The 23,126-nt window shown below is 42.9% G+C and overlaps 1 long non-coding RNA gene across 1 annotated transcript in view; it reads right to left on the reverse strand.

Moving 5' to 3' along the window:
* LOC124796283 overlaps positions 1-11,810 on the reverse strand; it is a 124,366-nt gene extending 112,556 nt beyond the window's left edge. Inside the window, exon 1 of the long non-coding RNA XR_007016737.1 lies at positions 11,776-11,810. This is a non-coding gene — a long non-coding RNA (uncharacterized LOC124796283). The remainder of the gene's footprint in view (positions 1-11,775) is intronic.
* Positions 11,811-23,126: the final 11,316 nt, after the last annotated feature.

The following is a 23,126-nucleotide window of genomic DNA, read 5'->3' on the forward strand; positions in this document are numbered from 1 at the left end:
GATTCATCATGACAGATTGTGTAGGGTGCACCTAGGACTTCAACATATGTAAACAAGAAGACGAAACTCTCAGCCTTTTTCGAGGAAACTGAGTTTGTAAATTTTAGGGGTGCTTATGTACTTCGTATGGTCACCAGCGTTCTAGAAGCTGCCGGCCGAGCGTTTAAGCGCTTTGATTCATAAGCGCGAGGTCTGTATATCCAGTCTCGCTGCCGATACATTCCCACGTATTTCTAACAACAGATATGTGTGAAATACCACAAAATTGTGTGACGACCGAGAACTTTTTATGAACGTAAACTTCGTTTGTTTTGCAATACGTATCTTTAGAAAACTGTACGTCCACAAGCAAAAATTCGGCGTTCGTCATAAGGACTATATGTCGCAATAATTATTGTCTTCAATTTTTCTATAATTAGTATCATTCTGATACGTGCGGTGCTCCAACGTTACACAGTATACGTGTCAAAAATACAGATAGAATAATATAAATACAGTGAAGAGCCAAAGAAACTGATACACCTAATATCGTGTAGGGCCCCCTCGAGCACGCAGAAGAGCCGCAACATGACGTGGCATGCACTCGACTAACGTCTGAAGTAGTGCTGGAGGGAACTGACACCATGAAACCTACAGGGCTGTCCATAAATTCGAAAGAGTACGAGGGGGTAGGGATCTCTTCTGAACAGCACGTTGTAAGGCATCCCAGATATACTCAACAATGTTCATTACTGGGGAGTTTGGTGGCCAGCGGAAGTGTTTAAACTCAGAAGAGTGTTCCTGGAGCCACCCTGTAGCAATTATGAACGTGTGGGGTGTCGAATTGTCCTACTGTAATTCCCAAGTCCGTCGGAATGCACAATGGACATGAATGGATGCAAGTGATGAGACAGGATGCTTACGTACGTGTCACCTGTCAGAATCACATCTAGGCGTATCAGGGGTCCCATATCACTCCAACTGCAACGCCCCACATCATTACAGAGCCTCCAACAGCTTGAACAATCCCCTGTTGAAATGCAGGGTCCATGGATTCATGGGGTTATCTCCATACATGCACACGTCCATCCGCTCGTAACAATTTTAAACGAGATTCGTGCGACCAGGCAACATGTTTCCAGTCATCAACAGTCCAATGTCGGTGTTGACGGGTCCAGGCGAGACGTAAAGCTCTGTATGGTGCAGAAAGCTTTGTATGGTGCTCCGAAAGATCAAATCGATGATGTTTCGTTGAATGGTACGCACGTTGACACTTGTTGATGGCCTAGCATTGTAATCTACAGCAATTTCCAGAAGGGTTGCACTTCTGCCACGTTGAACAACTCTCTTCAGTCGTCGTTGGTCCCGTTCTTACAGGATCTTTCCCGGGCCGCAGCGATATCTGAAATTTGATGTTTTACCGTATTCCTGATATTCACGATACACTAGTGAAATGGTCACACCGGAAAATCCCCACTTCATCGCTAACTCGGAGATGCTGTGTCCCATCGCTAGTGCGTCGATTATATCACCACGTTGAAACTCAGTTAAATTTCGATGACATGCCAGAGTAGCAGCTGTAACCGATCCAACAACTGCACCAGACACTCGTTGTCTTATATAGGGGTTACCGATCGCAGCGTCGTATGCTCCCTGTTTGCATATCTCTGTATTTGAATACGCATGCCTATAGCAGTTTCTTTGGCGCTTCAGTGTAAATTATCTGTACTTATTTATCCTTTTTTATTTCCAATATCTCTACGATGTTTCTTCTTTTTTCAGGATAATAATTATGAAAATAAAAAATAAATCATTAAATATTGATAATTTGTGCAGTCGTAATAAATCTGTTGATAGAAGAGGTGGAAATGGAAAAAATGAAATTCTCTCAGGGCAATTTGACCGAAAGACCTAGTACTTTTGAAATTAAGCGCTTATTAACTCGGCTCCGGACTCAGTCAATAATAGTGAGCACACAAAGTGTACAAGCACACGTAAAATTTGCAAAATCGATTTTCTTGAAAGCGGTTGAGATTTGTGCCCTCTTGTTTATTTATGTTGAAGTTCTAGTCGAGCCCTATACATATTGTCAATATGAATCACATCGCTGAGGTGAAATTCATACAGCCCCCTTGTGAGGGAACCAGAGTTGATCGTGTTGTGCATGCTGTGGCAGCCATGCTGGGTTCGTATGGGGATGACATTAATATCGGGCAATGATCGCTCTCCTCTGAGCCTCTAAATGTGGATACGTGCATCGTGATGACGTATACAAACACGTGACTGTCTGGAATGACAACGATGTACCACTGCAGCGCGCAGTGTTGTCGCTGGTTGCACTGCAGTCGACGCGCTCCACTCTGTTGCTGCACCGAGTGTCCCTGGTGCCATAGACGTTGTCGCATTGTTAGTCTGGATACGAATATTACTGCAGACGAGCCCATTTCTTAATTCAAGGTACGTGACGTAACTGTACGAGCCTGCATAGCAGGGCAAACAATATGTCCATCCACTCGGGCTCATATCGCGTGGGGCCATTGAGATGCTGCATGAAGCTGAGCACGGCACTCCTGAACCCATTGATCCCATATTTAGTGTAACAGTTGTAGGTTACAACCAACGGGAGCAGCAATATCGCATAACTGTAAACGGCAGTTTCCAGCTCACCGTCTTGCCGCTGTTGACATGTGTTGCCAGTAGATTTTTCTCCTTGTTACAATATTTTTATTCATTCTAGATGAGCATTCTGTTAGTAAAAGGGTGAATGGCCTTTCAGACCATGATGCACAAATTTTAACACTAAAAGGCTTTTGTACTCAAACAAATGTTACATATAATTACAAACTATGTAGGAAAGTTAATCCAACAGCAATAGAGAGTTTTTTAAACCATGTCATGAAACAGTAATGGCAGGATGTTTATAGTGCCGATAACATAGCTGATAAATATAATGATTTGCTCAACACATTTCTCATGCTCTTTGAGAGTTCCTTTCCATTAGAATGTCCTAAATGGGGTACTAGCAGTGATAGGCAGCCTGGCTGGCTGACTGGTGGGATAAAGATATCATGTAGAACAAAGCGGAAATTATACCAAAATGTTAGAAGTAGTCACAATCAAGCTACAGTAACCCATTACGAACAGTATTGTAATGTGCTTAAAAATGTTATTAGGAAGGCAAAGAGTATGTGGTATGCAAATAGAATAGCTAATTCACAGGATAAAATTAAATCCATATTGTCAATTGTGAAGGACGTGACTGGTCAGCAGTACAAAGTCGACGATATAAAGTCAGTTTATAGTAAAAATATCTCTGTTACTGATATATCAGATATAAGTCCAGTACTTAACAATCATTTTATGAACATTGCTGGTGAATTAAATAAAAATTTTGTTTCTACAGGGAATCATATAACTGTCTTTGCAAATGCCTTTCCCAGATTGATATCTGAAACACTCCTCTGTGATACAGACAAGGGGGAGATTGCATCAATAATTAAATCACTGAAGACTAAGGACTCTCATGGTTATGATGGAGTACCTAACAGAATACTAAAATACTGTGCTGCACATATTAGCCCTATATTTAGCCATATTTGTAATTTTTCATTAAGGAATGGTCAGTTTCCTGAACGATTAAAGTACTAGGTAGTAAAGCCGCTTTATAAGAAGGGAGAAAGGGATAACGTAGACAATTTTAGAGTTATTTCTATGCCATCATTGCTTGCTAAAGTTATTGGAAAGACTGTGTATGTAAGGATAATTGACCATTTTATATCACACGATTTGCTATCAAATATACAGTTGGGCTTTAGAAGTCGTTTAACAACTGAAAATCCTATATTCTTTTTTCTCTGTGAGGTACTCGATGGGTTATACAAAAGGTTCGAACGGTAGGCATATTTCTTGGTTTAACTAAGGCGTTTAATTGTATTGATCACAAAATATTGCTCCAGAAGTTGGACCATTACGGAATATGGGGTATAGCTCACAAGTGGTTCACCTCTTACTTTAGCAATAGACAGCAAAAGGTCATTATTTACAATGTTGAGAATGGCTGTGATGTGGTGTCTGAATGGGATACAGTCAACAGGGGGGGGGGCTCAGAGATCAGTGTTGGGGCCACTCCAGTTCCTTATTTAATAAATGATATGCCCTCTAGTACTACGAGTAGCTCAAAAATATTTGTGTTTGCTGATGACACTTGCTTGGTAGGAAAGAATGTTGTGTGCAACATTGGCTCGGTTTCAAATAGTGCAGTTCATGACATAAGTTCACGGCTTGTAGAAAATAAACTAATGCTAAATCACCTTAAGACTCAGTTTTTACAGTTTCTAACACACAATTCAACAAAACCTGACGCTTCAATTTCACAGAATGCGCAAATGATTAGTGAAACTGAACAGTTCAAATTTCTAGATGTTCAGATAGATAGTAAACTGTGGTGGAAAACCCACGTTCAGGATCTTGTTAAAAGATTTAATGCTGCCATTTTTACTATTCGACCGGTGTCTGAAATGAGTGATCGTTCGACACGAAAATTAGTCTACTTTGCTGATTTTCATTCGCTTATGTCGTATGGTATTATATTTTGGGGTAACTCTTCCCATTCTAAAACAATATTTTTGGCTCAGGAACGGGTGGTTCGGGCAACAAGTCGTGTAAGTTCACGAACCTCTTGTCGACCGCTGTTCACGAATCTGGGTATTTTAACATTAGCCTCTCAATGAATACATTCCTTACTGTTATTTATTGTTAACAATATTAGCTTATTGCCAAGGATAAGCAGCTTTCACTCAGTTAATATTCGGAAGAAATCAAACTTGCATTTGGATCGGACTTCCTTAATTCTTGTGCAGAAAGGTGTGCAGTATACTGCTGCGTCCATTTTCAATAAGCTACCACGCGAATTCAAAAATCTTAGCAGTAATCCACGCGCTTTCAAATCGAAACTGAAGATTGTCCTCATGGGTCACTATTTCTATTCTGTCGAGGAATTGCTTGAAAAATTAAGCTGATTCTTGTTGTATTGTTGACTGCGTTTACTTAAACTTATGGTATGACTTATCTCGCTGCCCCTCCCGCCGGCGATTCGAGTCCTCCCTTGGGCATGGATGTATGTGTTGTTCTTAGCATAAGTTAGTTTGGATTAGTTTAAGTAGTGTGTAAGTCTAGGGACCAATGACCTCATTAGTTTGGTCCCTTAGGAATTCACACACATTTGAACATTTGACTTTTCTCGCGTTCATAAATCTTTTATTTTTCTCTGTTATTGCTTTTATGTTGTAATTTCATGTACTGATACGTTCCATGACCTTGGAGAATTGCATCTCAATTTGGTCCTAGGGAACTTGACGTGTACATAAATAAATAAAAGGCATAACGCAATCTCACGAACATAGGATACTCAGATGTGATTTCTGAGTGAGAAACCTACTGCTTAGTCTTTCGTTATAGACACAATGTACAATGGTGTGCAAAACATGGAAAAGAAATTAACTTTTGCATGATGTATCATTGTCAAGTAACATAGCTCCATGAAACTTACAGCATACGTAGAAGGAACTGCCGCAGTGTAGTGCAGAGGGTAACTGAAGGAAATACCCAAAGGACTTGAAAGAACAGGTGAACGGAATGGACAATGTCCTGAAAGAAGGATATAAGATGAACATCAACAAAATCCAAACAAGGGTAATGAAATGAAGTTGAATTAAATCAGTTGATGCTGATGGAGTTAGGTTAGGAAACGCGAGTCTTAAAGTAGTTATTTGGGCAGCAAAATAACTGATGATGGTCAAAGTAGAGAGGATATAAAATATAGAATGGCAATGGCAAGAAAAGCACGAAAGAACATTAATTTATTACCATCGAATATAGATTTAAGTGCTAGGAGATCTTTTCCGAAAGCATGGAAGTGAAACACGGACGATAAACGGTTTAGACAAGGAGAGAATAGAAGTTTTTGGAATGTGGGCTACAGAAGAATGGTGAAGATTAGATGGGTAGGCCACGTAACTAATCAGGTGGTACTGACTAGAGTTGGGGAGAAAAGTAATTTGTGGTGCAATATGGCTAAAAGAAGGGATCGGTTGGTAGGACACATTCCAAGACATCAAGGGAGCAACAATTTAGCGTGGAGGGAAGTATGGGGGATAAGAATCGTAGAGGAAGACCAAGAGATGAAACATTAAGCAGATTCAGAGGGATGTAGGCTGCATTAGGTATGCGAAGATGAAGAGGCTTGCACAGGATAGAGTAGCGTGGAGAGCTGTATAAAACCAGACTTCGGACTGAAGATCACAACGACAACAACAATTACACTTAAGTCAATGCTATTTATGGTGGTCCCCTGGACATTACAAAAGGCGGTGTGTTGTCAATACAGACGGTAAATCACGCTCTCTAACATGGTTCCATGGTGGCCACAATTCTGGTAAGGAGTTCTGATGCTGTGGTGTTCCATTACTCGTCCAGTGCGGTTGACCACTACCGGGTGGCCGTTGGGTGTGTGGACGTGCTGCAGTACGTTTCCCCAACGCATCCCATGCTTTCTCGAACTGATTTAAGTCGGGAGATTGGGCCGGCTAGTCCATTCGTCGAAATCCATTCGTTCCAAGAGCGGTCGTGCATTACCGACTGTAAAAATAAAGTCCGCGCAGAAAGGAAAAATGGTTCAAATGGCTCTGAGCACTATGGGACTTAACATCTGAGGTCATTAGCCTCTAGAACTTAGAACTACTTAAACCTAACTAACCTAAGGACATCACACACATCCATGCCCGAGGCAGGATTCGAACCTGCGACCGTAGCGGTCGTGCGGTTCCAGACTGAAACGCCCAGAACCGCTCGGCCACGTCGGCCGGCCGCCCAGAAAGGACTTCTGAAAAGACGCACGTGCGGAAACTGCGTCACGTTGACCAGTGGGTGTATCATTTTCAAAGATTTGGAGATCAGTACGCCAATGTTCAAAATGTTCAAATGTGTGTGAAATCTTATGGGACTTAACTGCTAAGGCATCAGTCCCTAAGCTTACACACTACTTAACCTAAATTATCCTAAGGACAAACACACACACCCATGCCCGAGGGAGGACTCGAACCTCCGCCGGGACCAGCCACACAGTCCATGACTGAAGCGCCCTAGACCGCAAGGCTAATCCCGCGTGGCTACGCCAGTGTAAAATTATACTTTCCCACACCATAACACCTGATGAAATCTGATTTCGCAGGACGGAGCGGATCAGGTTATGGTTGTGGAAAGGGGCCAAAATCAGTTACTGTCAGTTGCACAAAACACACAAACTTTATTTTCCTAAAAACATTTCATCACACATGCCCTTAAAAGAATTCAAAACAATATGGCTGAAACCCCGAACACAAGTTATTACATTTGCTTTAAGGAATACACGCGGCTCAAGGCCTTACTTAAAAAAGAAAATCTTACGTAAATACTAGGCTGAAGGCTACACACTGGGCACAGAAGAACTGATGCTTAAGGCCTGGATAACAAGAATTTGCAATAGAGAAGAAAATTAAAAAAAAAAATTAAGCAAGTGAATTTTCAGCTTTTAATTTAAGACAGCGGAAGGCCTTATCATAAAAATATTTGACATAAAACTCGGCTGAAGGCCACATACTGAACACAAAACAACTCACGGCTTAAGGCCTGGATAACAAGGATTTGCAATAGAGCAAAATTCCCCTTTTTTCTTTAAAAAATTAGTTCAAACAAGAATCTTCAAAGATTTAACTTAAGACGGCTGAAGGCCTTATTTTATAATTAAAACAAACTAAATTAATAAGCGGCTGAAGACAAAAATCACAATCTAAAAAATAACAGAACAATGGTGCTCAGAAGTGTTCCAAGGGTCGGCCTGAGGAGTTAACTCTAACGTAAGGTTAGGTAAGATAGGCAACCAAGAATAAGATTAAGGTAACAGATGGCAACCCGACCCAGGGACTGCTGAACGCCCGATCAACAACCTAATCAATTCCGCTGCGCCGATCAACGGCACAACGGAAAATATCAGCCGAGGACGAAGAGACCAGCAGCACTACGTCTTCAAAATTGGCGTCTAAAAACGGCCAAGGCACAATAACCACTTAAAAATATGAACAAGACGAAATCTATCAAACTGTACGCGGTACCGGCAGCATCAACACGGCGAGGAAAAACAAACTGCCGAACACTACACTAATGTCCTCGCCTCGGAGACTTCCACGCTGCATTGTCCCAACCGACCGACTGCCTACTCCAGTACGCAGACAGCATTAACATAACTGCTCAGTCGAAATTACACAAGCTAGACACAGTTCCACGAAAACACTTCCACAAGAACTCGAACAATCGTAAAAAATATCACTGTGGAACAACCAGGACGAATGACAAGTCGACACACAGAGAACCCGAAGCGGTCGGCAACCAAATACACATCGTCTGATGAGACGACCGACCGAAAGACCAACCAACGGTCGTTCCCGCTCCAGTCTCCTTCTGTCGGACAGTGCATGTGTGTCGCCAGCGGTCGGCGAGTACTGGCTGTCCGGACCTCACTGGCGCTGCGTTCCGACTCAACTCACCGCACTCCACGACCCGGAAATACTGGCGGTCATTCCAAAGATAGTACGACACTGCTCTTATCGATAGCGCTGCTGCTGCTGCTGCCACTCACGGACAGGCAGACCAGCACTTATTGACGCCAGTAAATCGTATAAGGAACGGAACGGCAGTACCGCAAAGACAAGATGTTAAGTAATAAACGGCACGAACACGAGTCGCGCTAGGATCACCTGAACCACCAAAATGATCATGTTTAGCAGTGTTCCTGGCAGCATTACGTATTCCCACCTCTCACCATATGAGGATACGTCCAGAATCACTATTCAGACTGAATCTGCCCTCCGTGCTCCTCGTTGGCCTAGTCCCCATGCTCTTGGCACCGTCGCAAACGGTGTTGCCGATGTGCGGGTGTCAGTGGAACACGATGTACTGGTCGTCGGGCAAAGAGACCACCCCCATGCAGTGGTCGTGCCTCTATGGAACGTGAGATTGCGTGACTTTTAATCCCGTTAAATGCAGTTACTATTGCACCAACTGTCTGAAGTTAGTCCTTTCTTCCCTGTTACACAATGCAGCGGTCATCTTGTACAGTAGTTTACCATGATCGACCACCTCCTCACCTTCGGGCAGCAGTGACTGTGGTTCGGAACTCTCATGCACTTGGAACAATGCTGAGAGAAATACCAAATTCCCGGGGTTACATTCATGAAACTTCGTCTTTCTTCCAGTTTCCTGGTGATACTGTCCCATGCGATGTCATCCAGAAGCTGTTTTCAGGACATGCAGCGAAGAACACCATTAGACTGCAAACATGTCGCTGAATGACACACTTCTCCCGTTCCTTCACCTGCATCCAGTAGCTGTGGCAGCCCAATTTGACGCTACAATAAGCCGCTGACACACGCTATGTGACGTTTAACTTTCTGTGCACGGCTGTGAGTTCTTTGCCATCGTGTTCGCGGCCGGCCGTTGTAGCCGAGCGGTTCTAGGCGCTTCAGTCTGGAACCACGCGACCGCAACGGTCGCAGGTTCGAATCCTGCCTCGGGCATGGATGTGTGTGATGTCCTTAGGTTAGTTAGGTTTAAGTAGTTCTAAGTTCTAGGGGACTGATGACCTCAAATGTCAAGTCCCATAGTGCTCAGAGCCATTTGAACCATTTTGAACCACCGTGTTCGCACTTTCGTTCATTTCCACCGCGTAGATAAGTTTTGCAGAGCGGTGTACCGAGGAATTATCCGAATGGGATGGATATCTGTGAATTTGATGTCCATGTACAAACAAATCATTCCCTGAAACTTCCTGGCAGATTAAAATTGTGTGCCGGACCGAGACTCGAAATCTGGACACAGTTTTAATCTTCCATGAAGTTTCATATCAGCGCACACTCCGCTGCAGAGTAAAAATCTCATTCCCAAATATTTCCCTTTTCACAGAAATTCGATGATTTAGTCAAGAGAAAAAGCTTCAGAAACTAAACAAGTCAAGAAGGCGTTGGTCCACCTCTGTCTCTTACCCAAGCAGTTATTCGGCCTGACATTGATTGATATAGTTGCTGGATGTCCTCCTGAGGGATATCGCGCCAAATTATATCCAACAGGCGCGTTAGCTCGTCAAAATCCCGAACTGGTAGGAGAGCCCTATCTTGCTAGTCAAAGTAGGATTTGGCAAGCACTAAGGCAAGCAGTGGAAAATCTCGCCATGTGCGGCCGGGCATTATCTTGCTAAAATGTAAGCTCATAATGGTTTGCCACGAAGGGCATCAAAATGGGGTATCGAATATCGTTGACGTACTGTAATGGTGCCACGGGTGACAATCAAAGTGGTCCTGCTATAAAATGAAATGGTACCCAGACTGCCACTCCTGGTTCTTCGTGCAGTATAGAACGCGACACTCAGGTTGGTATCCCACGACTGTCTGGGATGTCCCCAGACCCCTCTTCGCTGATCATCAGGTCTCAGTTCGAAACGGGATTCATCACTTCAGTCAATGAAATTCCAGGCTGAATGTGCCCGACACCACCGCAAACAGGCTTGTTTGTGTACAGAGGTCAATGGTAGTCAGCCTTCCTGCCAATATCGTCGAACAGTGGCGTCGCTCCTGTTCAAATGTTGAGCGATTCGCCGATTACTCCAGTCTGTTTCTTTGTGCCGAACTACACGTCATCCCTCAGATGCTAAAATCTGCATATATTGTTTACGCCACTGTCTGCGAGGCTTAGTTACTGTTCAGCAGAGTACAAAGAACGAAATTCGCAAAGACCTTGTGCCCGGGTACCGATACGTTCCCTGTTTACTACCTCTGCCAGCTGCGTGGTGAAACTGCGCTGCAGCACCACATATTCATCTATCGTCCGCCAGAGTTTACAATTTTGCATTTTCCGTCGATAGCTGTGTAAATATCAATTTGTGACCAGTATGCACAACTTCTTCGTGGTCGTGGTAACAACGTTCGATATCACACTTGTTAGGGGTTGCAGTTATCGACCGCGGTCGGTATTAGTATCGTTGGACTCTCGAGTCGCGATCAGCGTCGTTAGCGCCGCTTCGCGGCTTGTATCAAGTTTCTAGCGAGCTCTCGTCCACTCTTGCTCGGGACGCAAGTAGTAAAGTAGCATAGCCTTCAGCTGACAGGAAGCAACCTCTAACAAGGCGCTTATTAACGTATGGCCTAAGTGAGGCCTCCATAGCTATCTGTTTGTAATTATATGTATCCTGTACAAACAGTTAAGTACAATATATATTATTTTTTACCAATGACTTCTAATTATTTTAGTCGTTGCAGATCCAGACCCTGTAGCCTGCACCTTATTGACGTTACTGACAAACCTGCTGTGATTTATATATGTTTCTATTTAGCATTGGCCACCAGTCAACATTGGCGACGGCTCGTTCGTCGTCATCATAACAGTGGTGCGTCGTTTTCTTTTTTTTTCTTTTCTTTATTTTGTTTTGTGTGTGTGTGTGTGTGTGTGTGTGTGTGTGTGTGTGTGTGTGTGTGTGTGTGTGTGTATGTGTGTCTTAGAGTGTAACTGACGCACGATAGCCATCTCACAGTTAGCCACGCAGGAAAGAATCAATGTGGCATGAATCATTCGGAATTATTTGCGTACCTTGTGGCTCTTTATGTGGCATTACTATTACTACTACATACATAAACATACACTCACACACACGCAAGCATACACACACACTCACGCACATATACATCTGGACGCTACTTAGAGTTAGGAGCTCACCTGCGGCTGGTACACTGTGCATTAGGCAGGAGCTGGTATGGACTGGGGTGGCCCCTGAGGTTATTTACGAGCCCTGCTAGCGCGCCACCTGCGCCGTCGCCCCCCACCCCGACTGCCAGCAGAGCTCACCTCTGCGACGCGAGACGTCGTTAGCGATCGCGGGGGCCGAGACACGTCAGCAGACGCCCCGCTGAAAGACGTCTCGCACACGGGGCCTGAATTTCTGGGCTCCTTCTGCTTGGCAGCCTTCGCACCATGCAGTCTCTGATCTCGGGTAAACGTCTGTGCATGGTGCCCCAGGAAGGACGATCAATATTCAGGGCTATGTTAATTTAATCCGTAATAGTGACAGGTCTTATACAGCGTGTTTCTAGGGATATGATACAAAAGATCATTAAAAGCAATATAGTCCAATAAACATGGACTCGAAAATGCGTACCTTAAGAGCTGTGAACACTTCATCTTTGATACTTGAAACAAATCTCATCTACAGCGAGTCCTTTGTTTTCCAATTTTGAGAGGTGGTAGTATGGACCAAAACATGAAAAAGAGCTAAGACCACTTGTTCATCTTCGCTGCTGTAAAACATCTCTTCTACTGGACGAGTGCTCATACCTCTTAATCTATGCGTTTTAGATCCATGTTTACAGAATATTTTCTTCTTGTTTTCTTCCATACTATCTCTTCCCAAATTATGGACTGCAAAGAACTTTCAGTAGAAAAGAATTGTTTCACAATATAGCTAATAGCTCTTAAGGTATGTATTTTGCAGCGCATGTTTATTACACTTTTTTACTTCGAATGATCGTTCCTGTCATATCCTTGAATACTGACCATTCCTCCTGGGAAACTCTGTACAAACACCGTCAAAGTAATCTGCATTGGTAACGGTTTGACTCCGAAATAATAACCACCGGTCTCCACCCATTCGCTACAACACTAAATAGCTCTCCATGTTATACAACATTCCATTAATAATTTGGCCACTACGCACTTGGAAATGCCATCACACTGAAAAAATCACTTTAATGATTCCTGGTTATATTTTGTTAAAGAGCAGTCGCTTATTTATGGGAGAATTTGTAGGAAAAAGTGTTCGTAAGTGGCGACTTCATACATTTCTAAATTTTTATTCAAAATTGAAAACCACTCCAGTGTTACTACTGGGAAACAAAAACACAGAAAATTAACATGAAAAAAATAAAGCTAATAATGTGAGATGACATCTTTTGCTTAACAGATAAACCACAAACAAAAATTGAAAAACTACATACTGACATCAACAAGATACATAAAAATATAAAATTCACTATTGAAAGAGAACAACCAAATTAACTTTCTGGATATAACAATCAAAAAAGGAAACAATAAGGATATGTTTGAAATATACCGTAAACCCACAGCAACGGGTATTATCATTCCCCAATCCTCGAACCACCCACACGCACAAAATCAAGCAGCACTCCGACACATGCTCCATAGACTCAACACAGTACCACTCACCAAAGAAAGCTACCAAAAAGAACTGGACATAATAATGCACATAGCACAACATAGTGGTTACGATAATAACACAGTCACAAAGTTAAACAACAAAATTAAAAGTAAAATAAAAGCAGAAAGCTCCAAACCACAGAGAACAACAGAACCAAACACAAACATGCAGTCCCATAACAGCTACACAGGATAACCATAAAAAAAATGAAAGAAAACACAAGATGGTACACAATGACATACAAACACAAACTCACTCATAAAAGCACCAACATTTTCAAAAGACAGGGAATACACATAGCATACACAACAGACAGTTCTATACAAAAATACACCCCAAAACTGACAAAAAACAGAGACATATACCAGAAAGCAGATATATACCAGTTACAATGTAACACTTGTGAAGGCACGTACATAGGGCAAACAGGGAGAACATTTGATGTCAGATACAAGGAACACATGAGGGCATGGAAATATGGGACAAACCACTCCACATTTGCAGAACACCTGAGAGAAAACGACCGCAGACCAACCACTAGAGAAGATGACATGAAAATAATTAGAATCAACAATAAAAAACAGCTCCTAACCATGCAAGAAAATTACCACATACAGAAAACCAAAGCACAGGGGAAGATCCTATTGAATGACCAAGCACACGTGCCAAACAATTCATTATTTACACTAACAGATAAAATAATAGAATAAAGTTCGCAAAAAGGATAAACATAAAAACAGTGTTCCATATAATAATGATAGAACCCAACATCTTTACACTCACTCATCCATGACCCCTCCCCAGAATATTGAAACGGAAAGTCAAAACAGCTGTCACCAAAGTTCAGCCACTCGCTAACCGCTGGTGAAACCACCACCCCCCCCCCCCAATAATAATAATAATAATAATAATAATAATCTGCTCTATCCCCCCCCCTCTCCCTCTCTTTCACTCATACGCACACAGTCGGTATAAACAGCATAAGCAGAAGTTAGTAACGAACATATACTTCGTTAGGTTGGCGACACGTAGGTAAACATACCAAAGACGATGAAACACGTAATGGAGTCGCAGTATTTACGCTGTGAAAAGAAGTGTACTACGAAATAGTTGTATCGAGTGGCAGGAGAACGATAGCCCACCACAAAAAAGAGTGACAAACATGCTGAACAGTGTGTGGATGGCGAAAACACGAAGAGGTGAATATAGAACAGTGATAAAAGTGATAGTGCGACCTCCAGACCAGATGTGAGGAAACGCAAATCAGCAAATCGTAAGTAATTACATTTTTTACAAAAATCGCGAATTGAACTGTTTGATAATCTATAACTAACAAAACTGTATCATTATAGATCCCACTGATGATGCCTTAAAACAGTAGAAGGCGAAACGCGTATGGATTAAATAAAATAACTAGCAGCAGGAAAAGGCAGTTTGATTTGCAAAACAAGTGTTTATATGCATGCTGCGGAAGACGGCCACACAAACAAAAGTGTTAATAATGTAAGACTTTGATTGACACCTTTGGGAAGACTGAAAGAAGCACCAGTCAGAGTCACTCATCTACATAACTCGCATTTTCAAACAAACAAGAACAATAACATAATGAACTTCGTGTCCGAGAAGCACAAACAATCACATAAAAGCGAGATACTCTGAATATAGACTCAGAGATATGAAATTAGCATCGCCCGCTGTAGCAAAAAGCGACACTTACATCTTCAAACTGCACAGTCAGCACGGAGCCACAGTCAAGAAACTAATTATAACACTGGATCACTCTTAGGAAACGAATACTAGTCGGCATGGGACGAATCCCTGGAAATGATGTGAATACGAGGGGCGTTCAGTAAGTAATGCAACACATTTTCTTCTGAAAACTGGTTCGTTTTATTCAGGATCCGAATACACTATACTATTCCCCTCTCTTTTGGCTACAAAATCCTATTTTTCAGCATAATATCTGTTCACTGTGTAATGGTACTTGAATTACGTAACCATTTCGGCACCTCACCTCAACCTCTCGATACCAGCAATATTCTACTGTGTTTCTGTAAAATAGTTAACATATTTCTGTGACAACATTCAGATTTGATTTCATTAATGTAGGGGTACTTCGATACATCGATATGTATATATTGCAATGATATTATTCTTATGTGTATTCTTTCTTTTGTCACAATGATCTTTGACGTACTTGTAACTCTGATTTTTGGGCGCGTAAGCGGTTATTAGAGAGTCAAGCTTTGGTCGTCATGTTAAAAAGACGCAAATTGTAGTCAGTTTATGAAATGTGAACTTTAACAGTGAGGAAGATATTTTGAAGTATGTTTTATAAAATGGTTCAAATGGCTCTGAGCACTATGGGACTCAACTGCTGAGGTCATTAGTCCCCTAGAACCTAGAACTAGTTAAACCTAACTAACATAAGGACATCACAAACATCCATGCCCGAGGCAGGATTCGAACCCGCGACCGTAGCGGTCTTGCGGTTCCAGACTGCAGCGACTTTAACCGCACGGCCACTTCGGCCGGCAAGTATGTTTTATACTGTGAAGTGATGTTTTGGAACGACTTACGTGATTTTGCAACAAAACTAATAAAAAATAAGTGTAACTTAAATTCGGAGTGCTGATTACTTTTTTACATCACCGTTGTCCTAACTTGCAAAAGTTTAATCTTCAAGAATGGTTTGTGAAACACATCTATAAAACTTTTGAAAATTGCAGAGTAACACCTAGACCTCTTTGCATCCGAGCTTGGGATCATCACTACCTAGATTTTCGACGATTGAGCCATGAGTTCACAACGAGACCAGCGTCGGAAACACGAAAAGATGAGTGCCTAGTTTATCCATTATTTCAAGAAATAACTTTATTAACTGTGCTCTAATGACACCTGCCACATAATATAACTTTCTTGTTGCCCGAAAATGCAATATTTAGCAGCGTGAGCAACACTACAATCATAATTAATTTTTGACCTTTGTTGTGGTAGGGTTGTTAAAACTGCGACGGCCTTGTGTAACCTTACTGGGAAGGTCTGTATGCCCTCATGATACCACTCTACTGGTCGACGTCGCAGCCAACGTCTCTCTGCATCAATAACCTCCCCATCACCCACGTACTGCTTCTCACGGAGTGAATCCTTCATTGGGCCAAGCAGAGGGTAGTCTCCTGTTAGCTGACAGGAACCCAGCGGACGCACACCTTTGAACACCCCAACTGGTGTGTCAACCCCACCAACAGAGACGTCCACCTATGCAGCGAGGTGTTTGATTGTGATCTGTCGTTTATCTCGAATGGAAGTGTCCTCACGTTTCAACATTGCATGAGTCAGGGCTGTTTGCGGCCGGCCTGCACGCGAGACATCAGACAGGTTTACACGACCTTGGTGCAATAATGGCAGACACCGTGCCCAACGACACACTGTGCTTTTGTTGATTGGTAGGTCTCCGTAGAGATTCTACAAGCGCCTGTGACTTACTGGCCTCCATGCTCTGGTTTTCCGCCAAAAGAAACTCAATGATAACTTCGTTCAAATGGTTCTGAGCACTATGGGACTTAACATCTGAGGTCATCAGTCCCCTAGAACTTAGAACTACTTAAAACTAAGCGGCCTAAGGACATCACACACATCCATGCCCGAGGCAGGATTCGAACCTGCGACTGTAGCAGTCGCGCGGTTCCGGACTGAAGCGCCTAGAGCCGCTCGGCCAATGATAACTCTGTGCTTGGAACGCACCTTCGTTACAGACGCCATGTTGAACGCTACGTAAAGCGACACCACGTATCGGGATTTCATGAAACTGTAGGGCCTGAAGTGACAATATTCCGCGATATACCACAACAAATACCGCGTTTTTTCAACAGAAATTGGCTGAGAAAAAAAGAGTGTTGCATTACTTACTGAACTCCCCTCGTACAAAGTCTTCCGTACTCAGCCCACATTCTCTTTGGACGGACGGCAGCGAGGTTGAAGCCAATCTGACAAATGTAAATGTGCCTCGAAGTATGAAAATAGGGGAGAACGTGGCGAAAGTTTCCCAATACGGCGTAAAAACATGCATGAAAGAATCTAAAGTTAATACCGAGTTGGAACGTTGATGAAGCATATACACTGGCTAGAAGTGGAGGTAACACACAGGATTGGCCGAGCAGAAAAGCTGTGGAAAATTTCTCGCGTCTCATGGGAAGGGAAAGGCATGATTATTATTGGTATGCATGCTTAATAGATGCTTACTAAATTTCAAGTGGGCACTTGTGGGCAAGGCACCTCTGCGGCCGCACATCGGGGATTAATACCTGGAAAGCACAATTTCAGAATCCGCCGAGCAGGCCTTGGGAACCGTCCCAGACCTATCACCCGACTTCAGATAAACTTTTCTGTCGCTGCTCAGCAGAAATCACGCCATGTCAAGAAATTCACTGCCTTACGTCAACAACTTTCATCTCTCATCCAACAGTTAATGCTGCCCTTTTTAGTATGAAATGATGCAGAATCGCGAAAAATAGAACAACCACAATGGACAGAACCGAGTCTGCTGGTACATAAAAACTGAGTCAAGTTTCGACCTGAAAGTCTAAGAGGAAAATTTCTGCAGCTAGTAGCGAACTGGAGCGAAACGAATAAAGAATCTAAAACAACTCCCGTTAGTGGCCAAGGTTAAAGTGAGATTGAAAATAGAACAAAGACAGAGTCAGAAGCGATCTCCCATGCCGAACAACAGATGTCTGCGGACAATAGTAAAGGACTGTAGCTCAAATACAACAACGCGGAAATATAGGAAGAGAGAGGCACCTCATCTCAATCGAAAATCCAGAGCAATTACAAGGTCAGCAACAACAAGTATAGAAACAAAAATTGCGAAAGAATAATTACAACCACAAAAGACATTAACGACCTTTCCAAATTATAAAATTTGTACTCTAAAAATTAACAGAATATCTACTTAGTTAAAACTGACCTGATTCCACCGGTTCTTCCACGCTGCTGAAATCGGCATGCCATTACTGCAGGAAGTAGAAACTAACAGCCTGCAAAACACAACGTAATTCTCAACAGATCTGAAAGTGCAGGTATGACGATATTAACAAAAGACGGCTTACAAGTGATAAAAACCGGAAGGCCTTTAAGCAGTCGAGGAAGGTACAGTCTTTGTAAATGACTATGCTCCGTCTGGAAGCAGTAGTAGAGAAGTGAGGTCCAAATTTTTCAAGCAGGAAATTATGTCTGTTCTACTACGACATGGAGCAGAGTCGTATTTGGTGGTGATTTTAACTCTGTTATTGGCAAAAAGGACCAGAAGTCAAATTTCAACACATGCGTTGAACTCGAATACATAATTAGGAATTTAAATGTGATTGTCATGTGGAGGCAGCAAGTGCAGACCCATTGACGTAAGCCAGTCATTAGTCATATAGCGAGCAAAGCAGACCAGATTCACATCCCACAAGACTTAGTACATAACATCACTATGTCAGAAATCTAGCCTGTAAATTTTTCCGAACGTTGTGCTTATATTACCGGAATCAGTTTACGGGAGCTAACGAGTTCCTTGGAAAAATATGGCAATTAAATACTACCTTACACAGAGATGAAGAATTAAGAATTATGGGGCCGCGCGGGATTAGCCGAGCGGTCTCAGGCGCTGCAGTTATGGACTGTGCGGCTGGTCCCGGCGGAGGTTCGAGACCTCCCTCGGGCATGGGTGTGTGTGTTTGTTCTTAGGATGATTTAGGTTAATTAGTGTGTAAGCTTAGTGACTGATGACCTTAGCAGTTAAGTCCCATAAGATTTCAAACACATTTGAACATTTGAAGAATTATGGTGCTGGAAACATGGAAGACCAGCGTCACTAACTTAGGGAAATACCCCAAAAGATGAAATTGGTGGGTGGAGATTTCGAAACCCAAATTAAGGAGATTGCTCTAACAATATAGTTAAAACAAAAGTGAGCTGCAGAAAAGTACAAAGGAAATTTAGGAATTTTATTTCACGTATCTCGAGAAAAGCACCAACTACGCGAGATACAGTCATTAGTTTAAAAAGAAAACCACGAAGGGGCTCTTCGATAGGCCTGGAGTCCCTAGGGCTGTCTACCGACCGCCATGCCATCCTCTGCCATACAGCGTCATAGGGATGCTGTATGTAGGGCGATGTGGTGAGCACACCGCCCTCCCGGCCGATTTGAAGACTTTTCAGACCATGGAGCCGCTACTGTTTAGTCAAGGAGCTCCTCTATTGACAACACGAGGCTTAGTCTACTCGTACCAGTTCTGCCACCAAAGAATGAAATACTTGGCAGTATCGGGAACCCAGTTCTAAGCAAAGAAGGGAAAGCAGAAAGGTGGAAGGAATATATAGAGGGTCTATAGAAGGGCGATGTACTTGAGGACAATATTATGGTAATGGAAGAGGATGTAGATGAAGATGAAATGGGAGATGTGATACTGCGTGAAGAGTTTGACAGAGCACTGAAAGAACTGAGTCGAAACAAGGCCCCGGCAGTAGACAACATTCCAATAGAACTACTGACAGCCTTGGGAGAGCCAGTCCTGACAAAACTTTACCATCTGGTGAGCAAGATATATGAGACAGGCGAAATACCCTCAGACTTCAAGAAGAATGTAATAATTCCAATCCCAAAGAAAGCAGGTGTTGACAGATGTGAAAATTACCGAACTATCAGTTTCATAAGTCACGGCTGCAAAATACTAACGTGAATTCTTTACAGACGAATGGAAAAACTAGTAGCAGCCGACCTCGGGGACGATCAGTTTGGATTCCGTAGAAATATTGGAACACGTGAGGCAATACTCACCCTACGACTTATCTTAGAAGCTAGATTAAGGAAAGGCAAACCTACGTTTCTAGCATTTGTAGACTTAGAGAAAGCTTTTGACAATGTTGACTGGAATACTCTCTTTCAAATTCTGAAGGTGGCAGGGGTAAAATACAGGGAGCAAAAGGCTATTTACAATTTGTACAGAAACCAGATGGCAGTTATAAGAGTAGAGGGACACGAAAGGGAAGCAGTGGTTGGGAAGGGAGTGAGACAGGGTTGTAGCCTCTCCCCGATGTTATTCAATCTGTATATTGAGCAAGCAGTGAAGGAAACAAAAGAAAAATTCGGAGTCGGTATTAAAATCCATGGAGAAGAAATAAAAACTTTGAGGTTTGCGATGACATTGTAATTCTGTCAGAGACAGCAAAGGACTTGGAAGAGCTGTTGAACGGAATGGATAGCGTCTTGAAAGGAGGGTATAAGATGAACATCAACAAAAGCAAAACGAGGATAATGGAATGTAGTCGAATTAAGTCGGGTGATGCTGAGGGAATTAGATTAGGAAATGAGTCACTTAAAGTTGTAAACGAGTTTTGCTATTTGGGGAGCAAAATAACTGATGATGGTCGAAGTAGAGAGGATGTAAAATGTAGACTGGCAATGGCAAGGAAAGCGTTTCTGAAGAATAGAAATTTGTTAACATCGAATATAGGTTTAAGTGTCAGGAAGTCGTTTCTGAAAGTATTTGTATGGAGTGTAGCCATGTATGGAAGTGAAACATGGACGATAAATAGTTTGGACAAGAGGAGAATAGAAGCTTCTGAAATGTGGTGCTACAGAAGAATGCTTAAGATTAGATGGATAGATCACATAACTAATGAGGAGGTATTGGTTGGTTGTTTTGGGGAAGGAGACCAGACAGCGTGGTCATCGGTTTCATCGGATTAGGGAAGGATGGGAAGGACGTCGGCCGTGCCCTTTCAGAGGAACCATCCCGGCATTTGCCTGAAGTGATTTGGGGAAATCACGGAAAACCTAAATCAGGATGGCCGGACGCGGGATTGAACCGTCGTCCTCCCGAATGCGAGAGGAGGTACTGAATAGGATTGGGGAGAAGAGGAATTTGTGGCACAACTAGACTAGAAGAAGGGATCGGTTGGTAGGAGATGTTCTGAGGCATCAAGGGATTACCAACTTAGTATTGGAGGCCAGCGTGGAGGGTAAAAATCGAAGAGGGAGACCAAGAGATGAATACACTAAGCAGATTCAGAAGGATGTAGGTTGCAGTAGTTACTGGGAGATGAAGAAGCTTGCACAGGATAGGGCAGCATGGAGAGCTGCATCAAACCAGTCTCAGGACTGAAGACCACAACAACCACAACATCGGGAACCGAACACAGGTCCTGCGCATACCAACCAACTGCACTGACACTAAGCTGTGGAGGCAGACAAAAGCACTAGTAGTTTACAGAAAGTCAGTTTAAAGTACAGATAATGTCAGTTCAGAGAAAAACACTAGAGGTTCTGAAAGTAAGGTCAAGAGCTGACAGTATTACCCATGAGGAGAATGCGTCACTCTATCATCTAATCCGAACATCGAAAAAGACAAAACAAAGTACTCGAGAAACTCAACGTAGAAAAAGAGTCAGTAGAACACTAGCCTCACATCGAAATCGGTGTTGCAACGTTTCCGTGAGTTGTGTGATACAGTAGGCGTAGACGACAACCTCGAATCAGTTTTTCTGAATGACATCGACGGCTTGCTAAGAGAAGCAGGCAACATCTCAGAGAAAATTTATTTAATGTATAACGGTGTTGCACCATTGCTCTAGAGGTAGAGTCCGATCAGTAATCAAAACGTCCTCAGTCCCAGGTTCGAGACCCGCCACCGCTTCAATTTAGATTAAGAACCAGCATTGGCGGCCGAAGACTTCCGAAATAAGAAGTCACCACCATTCTGCCAACGGCCTTGTCAAAAGAGGGCGAAGGAGCGGACAGAGGTTCAGAGGGCTCTCTTGTTCTTGGGGTGGGAAACGCGTAAAGGCGTAAGAATCAGCAATGATCAACGGTATGAGGGTGCAGAAGGCAATGGAAACACTGCGTCAAAGACAAACAAGGTGTATCCACAGGACATGTGGCCTGTAATTGAAGAAGTGTCATGATGATTTCTCCATTGACAAAAGATTAAGGAATAGTCCCTCATTCGGCTCTTTGAGAGGGGACTGCCAAGGGTAGGTGATCATGAGAAAAATATTGAATAACCGACGAAAGGGTAACTTTGTACGAGTCGGGGCGTGGAATGTCAGAAGCTCGAACGTGGTAGGGAAGATAGAAAATCCGAAAAGGGAAGTTGAAAGACTCAGTCTAGATATAGTAAGCGCCAGTGAAGTGAAATGGAAAGAATACAAGGATTTCTGGTCGGATGAGTATAGGGTAATATCAACAGCCACAGAAAATAGTATAACATGAGTACGATCCGTTACAAATAGCAATTCAGGCGGAGAGTAAGTTTCTGTGAACGGTTCAGTGATAATACTGTTCTGATCAGAATCGACAGCAAACCGACATCGACAACGATAGCTGAAGATTAAGAGATAGAGAAGTAAATGAAGCTATTGAAAGGACACGCCTTTTTTTTTGGGGGGGGGGGGGGGGTATTAGCTTTCTAACTGGTTTGATGTGACGCGTCACGAATTCCTCTCCTGTGCCAAACTCTTCATCTCAGACTAGCTCCTGCTCTCTACGTCCTCAATTATTTGCTGGACGTATTGCAGTCTCTGTCCTCCTCTACAGTGTTTTCCCTCTATGGCTCCCTCTAGTACCATGGAACTCATTCCCTCATGTCTTAACAGATGTCGTATCATCTTGTCCTGTCTCCTTATCAATGTTATCCACAGATTCCTTTCCTCTTCGATTCTGCGCAGAACCTCCTCCAACCTCCTCATTCCTTACCTTATCAGTCGACCTACATTTCAACATTCGCCGGCCGGAGTGGCTGGGCGGTTCTAGGCGCTACGGTCTGGAACCGCGCGACCGCTACGGTCGCAGGTTCGAATCCTGCCTCGGGCA

Source organism: Schistocerca piceifrons, chromosome 4, assembly GCF_021461385.2.
Source record: "Schistocerca piceifrons isolate TAMUIC-IGC-003096 chromosome 4, iqSchPice1.1, whole genome shotgun sequence".
NCBI lineage: Eukaryota > Metazoa > Arthropoda > Insecta > Orthoptera > Acrididae > Schistocerca > Schistocerca piceifrons.